Genomic DNA, 12,509 nt, shown 5'->3' on the forward strand with positions numbered 1-12,509 from the left:
CTTGGAGGTCGGCTGGATCAAGCTATAACAATGGGACAGGCAGCGTGGATGGTTCCTCTGTTTGTAGCCCTTGGCCTACTGCTCCTAAGAGAGGAGCAAAGAATCATCTTGAGATGTGAATGCTGGAAATCCCTCCACTGTAGACTCAGGTTGTATATATGTGTAAATAAACCATATATCATAAAGACACCACAATCTCCACTGTGCCAGTTTTTGAAGGAATCTTAAACTGCGGGTAAGGACCAAGACCCCGGAATCTCACACCACTTGGAAAGTGGGGTGGCATGTGAATAAGTAAAGTATATTTGCCCCCTGTGGCAAACCAAGATATTCTTTGGGGGAAAACATCCCGTCAAAGCTCTCAAGCCATTGGAGACAGAAGAGTAATGATGAGGAAGTCATCTCACATTCTCCTTCCACTTTAGATTCCTTTGGCAAGGATGTTACTGCCTTTAAAGCCATTTGAGCACCAAACTATGTCTGCAGCATCTCTTTCGCCTGACTCACATTATTCTGTACTATACCACATCATATAAAGGGATGGCCACTCCCTCAACAATCCTGGCTTATTTCTCAACAGCTCTTTTTTGATTTAGAAACCCCACAGCTGGGACTCAAGATTCCTTCCTCAACTCATCCAAACATGAGCTTCCCTTTCACTCATTAAATCTTTCCCAATCTACTCATTAAATCTTTCCCAATTAAACTGAGAATTTGCCTTATGGCTTCTGAGACAGGCTTTGTAGTCATGACGGTTCAGTCTGTCTTGGCATGCTAAACACTGGGGAAAGAGTTTAAAGGTACCTTGTTCTCTAGGAAAAGCCAGATCTTATCCATGACTCCCTGTGCAAGAGTCTTAAGCTGGTACGGTATGTGTGCTTGGGCACTAGATGGGAGATTGCCTTTTCCACTGATGCAATTTGTTTACTTGGAAGCTTGTACCTCCAGTATGAAAAACGAACCCTTTTGTGCTATAAAAATGTTCAGAATGAACGGTTTCAGATCAGCCCCACATTTGGATGCAAACACTAATCTGGACTAAATAGTCAGCATGTCTTTCTATCTACGAAGCTGGAGTTCATGCACTGTGTTGATACAACCAAAGCCCTTGGCATCCCTAAGACATTGCAGTGAAAATGGTTGTATAACTGGATGCCTGCAGAAATTGTTGAAGCATCACCACTAATGTGGTCTGGTTCATTCCATGCTGACAAATCACTCTTATTTCATGAAGGATCAGCAGGTCTCTTTTGTTATGGAGTTCCATGTTGCAGCTTTGTTATCACACACCACTGCATCACTATGCAACCTGTTGTGTAACTAGAATGCATATGTAGGAGCATATCCTGGTCCTCCAAGGGCTAAGCTGAAGTGGTAGAGGTGTCCGGGCAACAGTACTCTATCATATTTTGTCAAATAGCTGTGGTGAATAATTTTTCAATAATTCGAGGCCTGACCAGATGTGACACTAAACTCACCACATACAATCACACCAGTTTTGAATTTCTTTTTAAAGTTTATTATTATTATTATTTTCATTTGTACGCCACTTTCTCATATAAATATGCCTAATGCAGCCCACGATACAACAGCAAAATACATATCAATTCAGTACGTCATTGCAATAAAGAGTCTAGTGCCAATTCTTTTCAAAAGAAAGTGACAATCCAAACCATTAGTGTTCTAAAACTTAACAGCAGTTAGGGTGGACCCCTCCCTTTTTATTAAATTTTGTACATGTAAGCATGCATTCATAAAATGAAAGGATAGTGAACAATAACAACACAGAAAGTCGTAACCCAGAACATACCAAGTCCTATGAGGTAGGTTTCATTGGGCCAGCATGACTTCTCTATCACCCCCAGTAAACTTCAAGCTGAGCAGGGACTGCTATCTCTGTTTCTTAGATCAAAACTCTTTTTCTTTTTACTCTTCACAATTTTCATAATAAAGGAGCTTCTTCAGGAGGCCACAACTCTTCCTTTCATTTCTATTTGCACTGGTGGAATTTTATTACTAAGGGCAAACTTTCATTTAACATGAAAAGCTGCTTAAATTGTGAAGAACAGCCACTGTTATATATTTGACATAAGCTTTTGGCAAAGAAGCATCAGTGCTTTTGAAGACACAAAGTTCTCATCATATATGCTTTTTCAACATTTGTTTTCTCCACTTTATTACCCCTTGGAAATACCCCCCTTTCCCATCTTTAAAAACCCAATAATTCAATACTGCTGCTAGGGTTGCCAGACTCAATAGATAGACGACAGGACTTCTATGCCTTTAATTGCCCTGCTCTCTTTTGAGTCTGGAAACCTTAAAGAGAAACCAGCAGACCCTTTGTTTAATTTCCAAGCAAAGGGTCTGCTGGTTTCTCTATAAGGTTTCCAGACTCAAAAGAGAACAGGGCAATTAAAGGCACAGAAGTCCTGTCCTCTGTTGAGTCTGGCAACCCTAACTGCTGCCAGGGGATGGGAATTGTTGGGATGGAGTCCAGCTCTTTGTAGCTTCTTAATATTCCTGACACCTGTCTGATAAACAGATGAACCAATTATTGCCCATATTATGCTCCCAGTAAAAAGAGTGAACTAACAAAGTAAAATAGAACAAATATGTTTAGTTTAACAGAACTGTCAAGCAAAGTTAAAAGCATTCCATGGGAGAGATGGAACCAAGAAACACTCTTCTCCCCACAAAACTAACCCTGTCTAGCATTCTCCCACTGATCAGACATATGCCGGCATCACTTTGATGGTTTATTTCGGACAGTTACAAAATAAAAAAATTCCTTCCAGCAGCACCTTAGAGACCAACTAAGTTTGTCATTGGTATGAGCTTTCGTGTGCATGCACACTTCTTCAGTTACAAAATAGGCTGTCTTACAATGCAAAGAAATACTTTGCAGTTCCTTCACACAGAGGTGACATTGGAAGGCACCAGGGAGGGGAAAAATTTGGTACCAAAGAAACCCCTCTGGACATTTTGGCAAATTCAAGAAATCCACCTGGACAGAAATTTTTCTACTGGAAAAGAGGATGTGTCCTAGAAAAAGAGGATGTATGGCAACCCTATGTATTATTCCTGCTCCCCACACATTGGATGAAGGCTAAATATACTTTAATAGGCAGCTTATGTTCAGGAGGTAGGAGGGGTGACACTGTTCTCATCATGCCCAGGTTCCCTAGAATGCACAAAAAGACTATCCAGAGTTTAGTGTGTATTTTTCTTAATGTCTGACCTTTCTTGGCTGTTTCCCTAATGCTAACTGCTGCCTTCTTGCCAATAACGCAGCCTGCCAGTGAATAAACTTTCTCCAGCACATTTATAAGCAAGGGATGACATTGTTAATGGTCCTTCCAAATAGGCAGAGATACAATCCATTTTGGACAGGCTTCAAAAGGATGTTGGCCTGATTTTGGCTAATAAAGAACAACAGTAAAGTAACAAGATTACAACCGATCTGTTTATGCTTTCTGTTCTGGATAAGATGACGAAAGCAAAGTGGCATTTAGTGGGGGCATTTAGACAGCAGATGATTTTCCTGTAACCCAGAAAGAGTGGACTAGGTCCTTTTGGATAAGAGCATATTAGGGTTGGCTGAGTAAGTCTACAAGGGTGGGGACTTCAAGCCTACCTTCACAGAGATAGGCTGTGTGATTGAGTTTCCCATGTGGAACTTGTTCACACAGCCGATTCCAGTCACATCTTTACCCGCCTCATATTTGATGTCAGGAGTGCGGCAGGTGGGTGTGGTTTGGTGGGTGGGGTGGCTTTCCAGGCCAAATTTGACCCATGAACTGGAGGTCCTCCATTCCAATGTAAGAGAAGATTTGCTGAATGGTGGGCTGTGAGAGCAAAACATGTGAGAGGTATTTTTCCCCCTATACTGTACATGAGGCAGAAAAGCAATACTGTAGTACTTAGGATATCGAAAGAATAAGAGCAGTTCTTTGGATATAGACTTGGATTTTACTACTTACATTTGCTGCAGCATCAGCTTTCTGAGTCTATCTTCATTGTCAGTGTTGAGTATTGACTGGAGAAGATAATCTGTGCTCCAGGATTCTCAAGCAGATCAATAAGAGTATTAAGTTCACCCCTATTTCTCCAAACAGTGGATTAGACTGGCTGTCAGCTGGCATGATATGTATCTTCAAAGCTCTCCTCAGGCAGCCTCATTCCCACCAGCCAATCCAATCTGCTCTTTCAAAGGCATCCTATGGGCCATTGATCCACAGGGGAAAAAAATAACCATGGGGGCATCCTGATTGATTCCCGCCCCCTGTGAATCACTGAAAAGAAAAACATTTCCCACCTCTGCTTCATGTCTCCCTAATCACTGCCATGGGGTTGCTGTTGTTGTTTTAAAGCTACTTTTTTGGGCAGAATTAGATGAAATTTGCAGACAAGGCAGGTACTTCTTAGTGGACAAAACCTGGTAGATTCGAGACAAATAGGTCCAGGGTTTTGTTTTGGACATACTGGTTTTTTTATTTAAAAAAATGGCATAGTCTATAACTTTCTTTAAATTTTGGCAAACTGGATGAAATTTATAGGCGTGGTAGCCCATTCAGAGGAGGTGAATTGGTGTTCATGCAAGGTGTTCATGCAAGGACAATATTTTCAGAGGTAAAAAAAATTCACTTAATCTCCCCCCCCCCGGTGATTTTTTTATGAAAACAGAGGTGATCCTCAGTCAGAAAGCTGCAAACTTTAGAATGATAGATACAGGTTATTATGTGCTAAGTGCCTTTAAGATTGATTTTAAATCTTAAATGGAAGAAAGAAAAGACGTACCAGTAAATGGAAGAAAAGATTGTATAAATCATAGATGTGTACTTAGGAAACTAACCTGCAAAATTTCAGAAGGGTCACTTCAGTGGCTAGGGAATTTTGATTATTATTATTTTAAAAAGCTTCAGACCAGTGTTCAGTTGGCACCAAAAGTCACAGAGGTTACGTGCAAAGCTTTTGACAGGAGAGGATGTGTGGCCATGTGAATCTGATGTATACCCTCTAGAGGAAAAAAATGTAAACCACAAAATCCTGCATTCTTACTGTATTTGCTTTCCCCTTCTGAGCCTTTACTGAGATTTACATTGAAATGAAGTTTCTGGCCACTTGTTTGATGTTAGTTAAAAAGAAATATATATATATATATATATAGAGAGAGAGAGAGAGAGAGAGAGGGAGAAAGAAAGAAAAAAAGAAAGAAAGAAAGAAAGAAAGGGACATCTCTGCCTCATGCTAAACAACAAAGCATTAAGCAATTGTAATGCATTTACAGTGGTACCTCTACTTACGAATAACTCTACTTACGAATTTTTCTATTTACAAATTGAGCTCCGTCCGCCATCTTGGATGTGGTTTAGATAGGATTTTTTCTACTTACAAATTTTTAGATAGGGTTGCTTCGACTTACGATTTTTTTCTCCCAATGCATTCCTATGGGATTCGACTTACATTTTTTTTCGACTTACAAATGTGTGTTCGGAACGCATTAAATTCGTAAGTAGAGGTATATCCCAATAGCAACATACCAATTTGTTATTTTGAATGATAGAACATGCACTAAGACACAGAGCTATCTGGCACTTGAAAAATCAGAAGGAGAAAGATAGGCATTCTGCTTCAAGGGACAGGAATGTCTTGTCCTAGTTCTTCATTGTGAAGTCATATTTCTCACATTTTTATGAGATCAGCAGTGAGGTAAGCGTAGCTTCCAAGGAGAAGATGTATCCAGTGGCTCTGTGGGACTCAATGCTGGCTGATGCACTGCCTTAAGGCTGCCTTAAGACCACTGAGAAGTACAGGGGAAAGGAAAGGAGGGAAGGTAGAAAGATGGCATGCAAATGAAGGTCGTCTGTAAGCTTATCGAAAGAGAAGAAGGAGAGAGGAAGTATTTTGTTTACTATTATTATCATTATCATCATCATTTACAATCATTGATATCCTGCCTCTCAGGATGGAAATCCTTCAAATGCGGTTTATAAGTAACATAAATGAAAACACATTAATAAAATCATAATGTTACAATATAACAGTGGGTCAGAATATGTACCAGAGGGGAATTGGTGGTAGGTAGGCTTTGGAGGTGGAGTTTAGCTGCAACAAACTCCTCTTTGGCCTAAAAACCCTCATTTGTTTTTTTAAAAACATTCCTATCATCCAGAGGGCTGTAGAAATATTTGAAGTTGTCTGCGAAGACTTTATCAAAAGTGGAAAGTGTTGTGCTGCTGTTAATGAGGAAGGGTTTATGTCTCTTGTGCCTCTTCATCCTTTGGCACCTCATTCCTAATGTAAATTGGTATGTGAAATACTTGTTCCCCATGAAGGCACATAGATGCCCAGTATGTGCAATTAATTCCCTGCATGCTTTGTCACAGAGGCTGTGACGGTGATGCTGTGTCAACTGGCGCTCCCCTCTGAACACATTCTTGGAGATACAACTATCACAGACTGTGTTTATTGGCAAGCCAGGTGCTTAGTGCAACTAAATAATAGGTCAATGTCCTTAAATGCATAGTTGCTGTAGTGGGGAGCCATTCTTTTTGCCCTGGATGAAGCCTCCAGAGGGACGCTATTGAGGCTCCCAGCGTGTATGTGTGTGTGTGTGTACACAAATGTCTGTTGGGAGTGCCAAACTGGGTCTTTGACCTACACCCTTGTGCAAATTAATTGAAACAAAGCATCTTTTCTATCTTACTCGTAATCCTGTGCTCAAAATAAAACGAAAAGTCGGTTGATCATTATGGTGTCGAAAGCCTGCAGCCAATATAGAAGGAATGATGCGCTCGCCACAATATACTGAGGTTCTACGAAAGAGAGTTACTGTATTCCAGAGCTGGAAAAAAGGTATCCTGACGGTACTGGGATATTAGCCCTCTGTCACACATCGAAAATGGTGAATAAAATCATGACAGAGCAGCAAATACAGGTACCTGATTGGCCTGGGAATTTGCTGGACATAACTCCCATTGAGAATTTGTGGGCTATATGCAAAAGTCGCCTCCGTGCTGTAGACTGTGTATGACTATGGAGAAGCCCATTCAGGCGCTGATTCAAGTGTGGTACTGGGACCCGAAAATCAACAGTGACTGTTTGAAATTAATAGACTCAATGCCAAACCGTGTTCAAATGCTCCTTAAAAATAGCGGATGTCATATCTGTTACTAATGTAAGTATATGTGAGTTTTGTACAATAAACTACATTGTTTGTTTCAATTAATTTGCACAAGGGTGTACTGTAAGTGAAATAAAGCCTAGTTTTGCCCCTGTGATATGGAAAAGCTGTCTAAATGAGTCCAAGTTGGCTTTTCACTCTGACTTTTCGCTGGCTTTTCTACCACATTCTATGTGGTAATAGAATATGCATGGTGCTAACAACTGGGACTCCCCAATCAATGAGTATTTTGATTTCAGGATCTCCACCTTTGTCCAGTTCTCCAATTTCAAAGGGTCCAGAGGGGGCAACTCACTATTTGGCTAAAATTGGAGGGAGTTGCAGGATTGGGGATTCAGGCACTGGTTCTGTCTATACCAGGGCTGAGGAAAAAACTTTCAGCCCAAGGTCTGCATTCTCTCATGGGTAACCTTCTGGGATTATCCAAATTCAAGGATACATTTCAGTCAGGTGAAAACACTCTAGGATTTTGTGGAGCAGGGTTGGGGTGGTTGTGGTTTGAGGGGAAGGGGTGACCCAAGGGTAGAGAGGACTGGAGTACCACATTGGCACCTGGGACTGAAGTTTCCCATCTCTAGTTTAAACAAAGAACAAATGCCACTCCACTGTCTTGTATGGAGAAAGCAGAAGGCCTTGGAATAACAGAACCCATTAGTATGAGGGGTATACTTCTCCTTCCCAAGCCATGGACTCTGCAACCCCCACATCTGCCTCCATGTTTCAGAAATGCCATGCACGATAACACAGTCACAGTCCCAACATCTATTTGACTGAGACATCCCACCTGGACATTCCGTTGGACTGGCCTTCAGGCTCCTTAATTTATTTGACTCTACTTGACAGAAGATATGTTCAGGTGTGCTTGATAAGAGGCTAACTGGTGTTCTCTAAAACATAACTCTTCTCTGTTCAGAGATATTTGGGTTGCCGGATCTTATGAATATGCATCATTTGGAAAGTTCAGCAATGGCACATGCACACCCAGAATGATACAACACATCAAATGAAAGAGTAAAAGGCCTGTTTCTCCCAACTTATTGCTTTGATTCCGGAATTTGTCTATTTTTGTATGAAAGGGGTATTTTGGAACTTTGGGTTGTATCCAGTGTAGTGGTAAGTTAAAGTCCTTTAGTGTTGTACTTGTTTTGCACCAGTGGAACATTGTTGCAAAAGAGAATGCACAAGCAGGTTGCACAGTAGATTGCACAATCTCTTGCAAAAGAAGTTTCTGCTGGTGCCCTGGTTGTGTTGGCTTCCTCTGTTGTGCAGCGTTAAAACTCACCCATCTGCTGGCTCAAAGGCCCTTGGGCAGAATGCTGACTGCAACCCTTTAAATTTTCAACCAATGAATTGAAATTTTGAGGAAGATTTTATGGAAACGAGATGGTTATTTTCTTTAGTGAATGCTGAGAGGAGACAGGTTCCGCACATTATAGGAATTGCCACAGCAATAAATATTAACTATTAAATGCTTGCTATAGTGCTGCCTTTTAACTTCTTAGGCTTTACTCTTGGACCAAGCAACAAGATTGGGCTGGCCCAAGACATTTTGCTGCCTGAGGCACCTCACTCTGCCTAATGCAAAATGCCCTGCAGATGTTGCCGAACAACAAATTCCACCAGCCCTAGCAAGCACGGCCAATCATCAGGGACGATGGGACCTGCAGTTCAGCATCACATTGAGGACCAAAGCTCAATCACTAGGAATTGGTTGAAATGCCAACACCAAGGTTATCTGAACTTCAACATTGCAAAACAGAAACAGGCCAAAAGAACGCGCACAAAAGGCCAGTGACATAATAAGGTGTGGCGAATGACATTGTCTGACCTCACCTTACCTGGAGGGTCATCTGCTTATGTTTCATTCCGTAGTGACACTGGATTTAACAGTGTTAAAGATAGCTCTGTCCCTGCCCAGCTGAGTCATCCTGCCCAGACGGAAAAACAACAGTGACTACTTGTAGGCATCTAGATGTTTGTGAAACATTCATTAAAGAGACACACACCTAGCAGTTGACTTAATATTTCCAGTGTTGGCATGCAGTGTGAAAAACACACACACATGGAAATAGCATTTTGCTCTCTGGTCTAAGAACAGATTCCAAAACTGTGGGAAAATATATTTATAGAGAAGGCTACCTGATAACCAGAAAGACATAAAAATAGTGTTCTTTGTGGGCTAGGATCCGCAAACTATTATTTATCCATTGCAACGACAAGCTGATTTTGAAGGCTAGTTTATGGAAGTTTGCTTTTGGAAGGTTGTCTGCTCTTTCCCTACTCTAGTTCAGAGCATTCCTTTTATCTTCCTCATGCTGCTTTTGAAGGGGATATAGATATATATATATGAGAGATTTAAAGATGTACAGGATGGTTAGAAATGTGGGCAGAACTCCCAGGATATGAGAAAGAGAAAGGGAGTTGCTGAAAGTAGCTGTATTTCTTGACCATGGCTACGTAGAAAGTCGGTGAAAATAGTGCTTTAAATCAGGATTGATGCAGTGTGTGTCATGCCTGGTCTGGGTTTGAGTGGGGACAGCTCCTCATCAGATGAACAACCCAAGGGCATTTACAAAGGGTTTATAGGGGTTTCTGTCTCCAACCAGAAGCCTCTAGCACCTCAGAAGAAGCAATGCAATAATAATTTGCAGCTGAGAGCCCTTGGACAGGGTTTCACCTGCCTCACCTGCAGAATTGGACAGCGCCTGGCTGTGTGTTGCAGCACCAAACTGGGATTAGGGCAGAGACATTGTTAGAGAGTGGTCTAGGCAGGTCAAGCCTGAGATCTTTTGCATCCAACTCCAGATCGACTATACCTTTCCGTCACTGTTATTTTTTAAAACTTTGCTTATAGGACAGCTGGGCCCACTGCAAAGTGCAATGCTGGTGACACGCCAACCGCCTTCCCCACTTAACTTACCCAGAGGTATGCCAACTTTACAAATCAATTAGCATATGCAACTTCTTTTCTCTTGTAGATTTGTGCCAGGGGCCTGTGCTGCGAGTCCTTTAGGTACCTAGCAATGTCCTCAGAGTATGGCTGGGTGCTGTCTGGGTGAGCCTCTTGGCCCCTAGAAAGGAAAATGTAGAAGGGAGTGAAGAAAACCCTTGCATTAAGCCTTAATGAAGGCATCCTTTCTCTTATTCTTCAGTACTTTGCCCCAAGAGTTGGCAACCAGTTCCCTTTCTTCTTTGTTGCTGTGCATAGCTAAGCAAGTCACATAGGCAACCAGCCATTAGCTAATGAGGTGCTGGCGCCTATCAGCCCAGAGAACCTTCAGTGGTGGAATATTCATGCATCAGTCAACGGAAAGGGAAAGGGGAGGTACCTGGGGGAAGCAGAGGCACCCACTCATCCAGAGCTATCTACCAGGAGGCAGCTTGGATAAGACAACAAGCTGCAACCAATTTATCAGTTGTGCCTTATGGAGAACTGAGCTGCTTCCCTCCCTAATAATGAGTGCTTTGTAACTTTTGCACGGACGTTTATGCAGATCTAGGAATGTGGGAGTAACTAGATTTGCCCATGATTTACCAGCAGATGTTTTCCCATTTTCATTCTTTCTCTGCTTCCATCCTCAACCCCATTATTCATCATCTAGTCTGACGAAGAGTTCTGGGGAACTTCAAAGCTTGCATGGTCTTTTGCAATGGCCTGATAATGGTATTGCCCTCATATGGATATTTGGAATTGATTCAGCCTGTAGCTGTATAGAAATGATTTCCTTAAAAAAACAACACAAATCCCCCTACCATAACTAAATACTGGTTCGCACACAGCCATGTTATGTATGTTCACCATGTGGTGGGGTGCTTGAATTAAACTTTGTTTTTTGGCACCTGTACCTCCACCATGTGGTGGGGCTTGTGCACCTATGTTTGTGAGTAAGTTAAGAAGAGTACTGCTGGATCAGGCTAATAGACCACCTAGCCCAGTGTCCTATTCTCACAATGGCTAAAAGCCGCCCCTACTCCACTCACAAGAATGAAACCGGAGCATTCTAGGATTCAATTTAGATTAAACAGCACTGTGGTGTGATGGGTGAGCCAAGACTTATTTCTGTGCCACATCATGGGTGCTATTCTTTTAAGTTATTGCACAAGCACCACTGGGGTTTTTCTTATACATGGGTAGTGCATAGGGCGGACATTTGATTGGTTGATGCTGTGGCTGTCGGTGGCTATTGTGTGTGTTATTGGTTGCTGCGTCAATGGGTGGTGTTGATTGGCTGACACTCCGGCAGTTGGGCAGGCGATTTGCAGCTTCTGCTGGTGATGGGACAGATGGGAGGCAGATTTTGTGACGCGTGCGGGTGAGCGATTTTTGTCAATCCTCCACAAAAAAGCTCAACAACTCTGTGCCATCTCCACCCATTTTTTAAAATTTTAGTCCCACAAAATAGGGGGTGTATCATACATTGGGGCATCTTATAGATGGAAAAGTATGGTAGTAGATGGCAAAATGGCTAACATAGTATTTGGCAGAAACTGAACTGCAGTGGAATGGATATAGGTAACACCGATTGTGATAAAGACAGGTCAAAGCTTTCTTGCCTTCTTCCATCCCTCACTAGAGTCCCTCTGTAAACCAGTCTTAGGCCTCTCTACAAACCTATTTCTCTTGTTTAGAGGAAATTGCATTTTTATTTTATTTTCAAGGAAGATTCAAGTTAAAACAAATCAACATCAGCATTTGTTGAAATTATTCTGTGGAGTTTTGCAGCTTAAAAGAAGATGAAGCTATAAAGGCTGAGTAAAGAGTTTATTTAGGTAGCTTCTGGAAGGGGGCCAGGAAATGGTAAAAAAGAGAGTGAGAGAGGACAGCTGTCACAACTGAAACACGTGGGCCCTGAATTGATTGTAGCTTTCCCTAACAAGGACTATGCACACCTTTCCTTTGTATATAGTTATGAAATGTTCAATTCATTTAGCCCTGTTTACTATCTCTAGCAATGACCATTTTAATAGATAGTGCAGGTGTGTGACTGATGTTTTTTGTTTCCCAAAGGTACTTTTCTGTGGGCCTACCGGTCCGAACTGTGGAACATCCTGATTTCTTACATTTTCCTTTAGTCCCATGTCTCCTAAAGCTGAAATAACTGTTTGTTTGTTTGTTTGTTTTTACATGGTTGACATTACATGGTTGTTATTACTTTCAAAAATTCTGGCATTCTGTACATATCCAGACAGAGTGCTGAAAAACATTTAGATTTTGAAAAATGGTCTTAAAAGCAAACATCCTCTGAGGATGTGTCTTTTCCCTCTGTGTGAAATCAACTTTTGTTTTTAAAAGCAGACATGAGGATATGCAAAGGGATTACCTTGC

Source organism: Zootoca vivipara, chromosome 2 (genome assembly GCF_963506605.1).
Source record: "Zootoca vivipara chromosome 2, rZooViv1.1, whole genome shotgun sequence".
Classification (NCBI taxonomy): Eukaryota; Metazoa; Chordata; class Lepidosauria; order Squamata; family Lacertidae; genus Zootoca; species Zootoca vivipara.